This window comes from Symphalangus syndactylus, chromosome X (genome assembly GCF_028878055.3).
Source record: "Symphalangus syndactylus isolate Jambi chromosome X, NHGRI_mSymSyn1-v2.1_pri, whole genome shotgun sequence".
Lineage (NCBI taxonomy): Eukaryota > Metazoa > Chordata > Mammalia > Primates > Hylobatidae > Symphalangus > Symphalangus syndactylus.
In genome coordinates, this window is record NC_072447.2 from 52,319,731 (window position 1) to 52,325,617 (window position 5,887).

The window sequence follows — 5,887 nt, forward strand, 5'->3', positions numbered from 1 at the left end:
ATTTTCAGACAGGTCTCTAAACCATCACATCCCCTAAACTCAATTAACGTTGTCTACAGGTTCTTGGAAACTGCAATTTTAGGTACAATGCCTAAGGAAGCCAACTTTCCCATAGGCTAATTGATATAAACAAGAGTGATGAGATTGATATAAACACGAGTGATATAAACAAGAGTTCCTATGGCATATTTCTGGTCACAAAAATATCACCAAACTTCTAAATAAAGACCAAAACACGTCTAATATTAAACATATTGTCGTGGGGTGGGGGGATGGGGGAGGGATAGCATTAGGAGAAATACCTAATGTAAATGATGAGTTAATGGGTACAGCAAACCAACACGGCACATGTATACATATGTAACAAACCTGCACATTGTGCACATGTACCCTAGAACTTAAAGTTAAAAAAAAGTATAATTATCACCAATTATTTGATTTTGTTCATAGAACCATACCAAATTTGAAGAAAAATGAAATCAATGAGAAGCTTTGTTTCTAAGGTTTAAAGTTAAAAGGGCAATTGCAGTTGTCCAATAACTAAAGATAATTTAATTACTTGTTGAAAATTATTTTGGCTTGATTATCTAGGAATTGGTAATCAAAACATAAGAGCATATTTTTGAAACTGATAAACTGAGTTGTTTTCTTTTTCTTTTTTTTTGAGATGGAGTTTCGCTTTTGTTGCCCAGGCTGGAGTGCAATGGCACGATCTCGGCTCACTGCAAACTCCACCTCCCGGGTTCCAGCGATTCTCCTGCCTCAGCCTTCCAAGTAGCTGGGATTACAGGCATGTGCCACTACGCCCGGCTAATTTTGTAATTTTAGTAGAGACAGGGTTTCTCTATGTTGGCCAGGCTGGTGTTGAACTCCCATCCTCAGGTGATCCACCCGCCTCGGCCTCCCAAATTGCTGGTATTACAGGCATGAGCCACCGCACCCCGCCATGAGGTTTTTTTTTTTTTTTTTTTTTTTGAGACGGAGTCTCGCTCTGTCGCCCAGGCTGGAGTGCAGTGGCGCCATCTCTGCTCACTGCAAGCTCCGCCTCCGCCTCCCGGGTTCATGCCATTCTCCTGCCGCAGCCTCCCAAGTAGCTGGGACTATAGGCGCCCGCCACCGCGCCCGGCTAATTTTTTGTATTTTTAGTAGAGACAGGGTTTCACCATGCTAGCCAGGATGGTCTCGATCTGCTGACCTCGTGATCCACCTGCCTCGGCCTCCGAAAGTGCTGGGATTACAGGCGTGAGCCACCGCGCCCGGCCCATGAGGTTTTTTAAGATAAGCATTTCTTATTTCAAAAGGAAGGTAGTAGTTCTAAATTTTAATTCTACACCTCAAATGTAATTCATTTTAACATTTTATCTACATCTGACTGATTTTATCAATGTAAAATAAAGCAGGTGGCCCAATTCAGGCAAACATATACTGAGCATCTGTTGAATGAGGCCTTGTGCTAGGTGTGACAAAGAATATAGAGACAAGAATAAATGCTCATTTGTGGTTTACTAAACAAGAGAACCAATAACTTCAGTGGTGAGATGTCCAGGAAAATTTTATAAGAGTTGCTACTGATAAGCTCAATTCCACATTCTGCTAGGGAAGAGAGAAATTGCGTAAGAGGATAAAATAATACAACTTTTTGTTTTCAGTTTTGGCTGACTTCCCAAAGGTGGAGGAAAACCAGTAAATTCCAAATACATTCACATGGCGGAGTGAGGCATCGGACTTGCAAAGAGGATGGAGCAAAAGCAATAGTTTTCAATCCTTAGGATATCATCTATCTTGAAGTTACATCATTGGCTTCAAGATGGCCACTCAGCTTCACATATTCTTCTGAAGCTTGGGAGACTGATGTCTGACACTCTCAGAGATAAATCCAAAAGAAAGTGAATATGGCTGATGCTGACCTGCCTGATAACACATTGAGAGAGTACTGCATTGGAAGTGAGATGCACTTTCCCTTTCAAGCAACAGTGGGGCAAGGGTGCTTGAATTTTCTCATGGGCCAATGGAAGGGTGGAATTGGAATTCTGCCCACGAGGATTCAATCCTATTCTGCTCTTCTATTCCAGAGCCTTTCCACACTTACTCCCACAGGCTGAGCAAAGGGCCTGCATTGTTTCAAGTTTTCCCCTCCATATAGACAATGGATGGATACTTTATTTCTCCAGTGCTTATGGGCCTAATGATTCATGACTGTGTTAGCCCCTTTTACCATTTTCAGGGGTTGCAGGAAAAATAATCCTAGGAGATTCATAATTAGAGCAGAATGTGGCCCAAACACCTGGCAATCATGTTCATCATTCTCATTTTTTACCTAGATCATCCTTGATGCCAGAGCAAGGTTTACTCAATCTGATGGACACGCCTTTTATTTCTCTTGGCATCACCCACCTCTAGATAGTCATAAAGGATAGTGGATGGCTTATTATGTCAAGTATTTCTCTCATAACTAAATAAATTATATAGATAATGCAGTGTCTGTAAGTACTTGAGGAGACTTGGAAACCTTTTACGGTCATCAAAATGAATATTTTTCTATTCATCAACATTCACAACTATTGAATCTTTATCTGTTTGTATGGTTTATACTGGGGCTCTCCACCCCTGTCCCCCTGCCACTATTATTTCTCCACTTGGCCATTCCCATTCAGAGCCTTTCACCTTTTATCTCTGACATAGCTTGGTTCAAGAGCTTAATTTTTTTAAGGTACCATGATCAAGTCAATTTATATCCTGAAGAAGGGATTACATGATGATTCAAATTTGGCATTGCTACACATAGAAGATATCTGTGTGATTTACTTACATTTACATATTGACTTCCATGACATCTAGCTTAAATCTTGACAGATGAAGGAACCCAGCAGCAGGCTTTGGGAAACATTTTTTCAATTAATAGTACATTTCGTTATACTAAGGGGAGGATTGAACATATACATTTTATTATTTTACCTCAGTTTTGAGATGGTGTACATTGTTTTTTGCTTGTTTTATGTTTATACTGCCAGTGTTTGAAAATAAATATTCATAATCCCTCCTTTTTTACACAAAAGTTACATATGCACTATATTATAAACTTGGCATTTTTAGTTAATGATATATTTTAGAGTTTGTAGTATATCAGGACATAAAAAGCATCCTCAATCTTTTTATGGTTGCATAGCATTTTACTGTGTGGATGCATCATAATTTCTTTCTTTCTTTCTTTCTTTCTTTTTTTTTTTTTTTTTTGAGACAAAGTCTCACTGTGTCGCCCAGGCTGGAGTGCAGTGGTGTGATCTCGGCTCACTGCAACCTCTGCCTCCTGGGTTCAAGTGATTCTCCTGCCTCAGCCTCCCTAGTAGCTGGGACTACAGGTGTGTGCCACCAAGCCTGGCTAATTTTTGTATTTTTTTTTTTAGTAGAGACGAAGTTTCACCATATTGGCCAGGCTGGTCTCGAACTCCTGACCTTGTGATCCACCCGCCTCGGCCTCCCAAAGTGCGGGGGTTATAGGCGTTAGCCACCACGCCTGGCCATGTATGGTAATTTCTTAGACAAATCCCCAATTGTTGGACACTGGGTAGCTTCCAAACTTTTACTATTACCAAGAAAACCCAGCTACAACAAACAACCTTGCCTATACATTTCCTTATATATGTATGTGCATACACGTATGTACATATACCTATCCAGAGGTAGAATTCCTGCGTCCAAACTGCATGAGTAATTTTGATGAATATTGCCAGATTGCCTTTCACAGGAGACGTACTATTTTCCACTGGAAATATATATGGGTGCTTGTTTCTTTACAGAGAGGGCCATAGTTTTTAATGAACTCAGTTTGTTTTTTTTTTTAATTAAAAACAAAACAAAACCAAAAAAACAAACAAAAAAAACTCTCATTTTAGAGTCCCTCAGCCAGAATCAGGCTTTACTTTCTCTGTGTGGAGCCAAGTTCATTATTTCAATTCACAGACGGTAACTCATGGGCAAATAGGTTTTTTTCTAAACATAGGTCTTAAGTTATTACATTTTGAAACATTTTTTTCTTTTGATTTCTGCTAAATTTCTATTTACATGATACATTTTCTTTTAACTAGTACTTCTTAAAAATTTGATATATTTGATCCATCAGGACAGAATGGTGGTAGCTCCACGTGGAAAGATAGGCCTATGTTCATACACACCATAAAATTTTTCCACTTCTTTACTCAAAAAATAAGGGTCCCTTGAGGCTAAAGATTATCACAGTTGACCTCGCTGTCAGAAATATTACCAGTTTGTGAGATACAAAGAACTAACTACCCTTATACATTTATAATTTATCATTTTATTACATAACTAAAAACTACTTAAAATATAAAATAACTCATTTAGGAACAAGTTTTTAGATAATTCATCCATAAAGAAAATTCATTTGGTTTTTCAAAGAAAAAGAGGAAAACAAGATTGGTGATACCATGAGCATATTTTGCTTTTAAATAACGACATGATGTTGGTCAAAAATTTATAATGTTTTAATATATAACCCCATATGACCACCAGAATTTGGGATCTTCCTTAGGTGTAGTGTCATAACAATAACTACAATAACTCACATGTTTGTGGTACTTATGGTTTACAAAGTACTTCCATGTACATGATAATAATTTCAGCTGTCATTAGTTGTATATGATATACACTAGAAGATATTAATCTCTTTTCACCCAAAATGAGAGAAATAAAAATGCATTATTTACTTAAAGTCAAAAAGCCAGTAAGTGGTAGATCATAGAGACAGAATGGTAGTTGTCAGTGGACGTGGGGAGAGGGGAATGGGGAGTTATTGTTTCATGGGTACAGAGTTTCAGTTTTTGTTTTGTTTTGTTTTGTTTTGTTTTGTTTTTGAGATGGAGTCTCACTCTGTCGCCCAGACGGGAGCGCAGTGGCACGATCTCAGCTCACTGCAACCTTCGCCTCCTGGGTTCAAGTGATTCTCCTGCCTCAGCCTCCTGAGTAGCTGGGATTACAGGCACGCGCTACCATGCCTGGTTACTTTTTTTTTTTGTATTTTTAGTAGAGATGGGGTTTCACCATGTTGGTCAGGTTGGTCTTGAACTCCTGACCTCATGATCTGCCCCCCTCGGCCTCCCAAAGTGCTGGGATTACAGGCGTGAGCCACCACACTCGGCCAGAGTTTGTTTTACAAGATAAGAGTTCTGGAGATGGATGTTGGTGATAGTTGTACAACAATATAAATGTACTTAACACCACTGAACTGTACAGTTAAAATGGTTAGGATAGTTTTATATTACGTATATTTTACCACAAGAAAAAAAAAGCCAGTGAATGACGGAGCTTGAGTTTGATATCTGTCCAACCTTTTCTTTCTACTCAAAGCAGTTATTATCCCCATGTTACAGATGAAGGGACTAAGGCCTAGAGGGACTGAATTGACTTACGTCACATAACTATCAGTGGCAGAGTTGGAGTTTAATATAATGTAAGTGATTTTACATGCAGAGGCTTAGCATAGGAAGTAAAAATAAAATCAAGGGATCAATTAACCACTAAGGACTGGGTAATCCTAGGTTAATCACTTCATCTGTTTGGGCCTCAGTTTACTCAGTTGTAAAATAAAGAGACTGATATAAATCAGAGGTTTTTTTAAAGTCAATGTTTTTGACCATGACTAAAAGTAAGAAATGTTTTATATTGACCAATACACACACACACACACACACAACCACCACCACCACCACCACCACCACCACCACCACCACCACCACCACCACCACCATCACCACTGCCAGCATACCTTATCCTAGGTTGGGTTTCCCAGATGTAGATCTTGAAATAGGGATTTGAGTACAATTTATTAAGGATACGCTCCCAGGAGAAACTGGTATTGGAATAGAAGAAA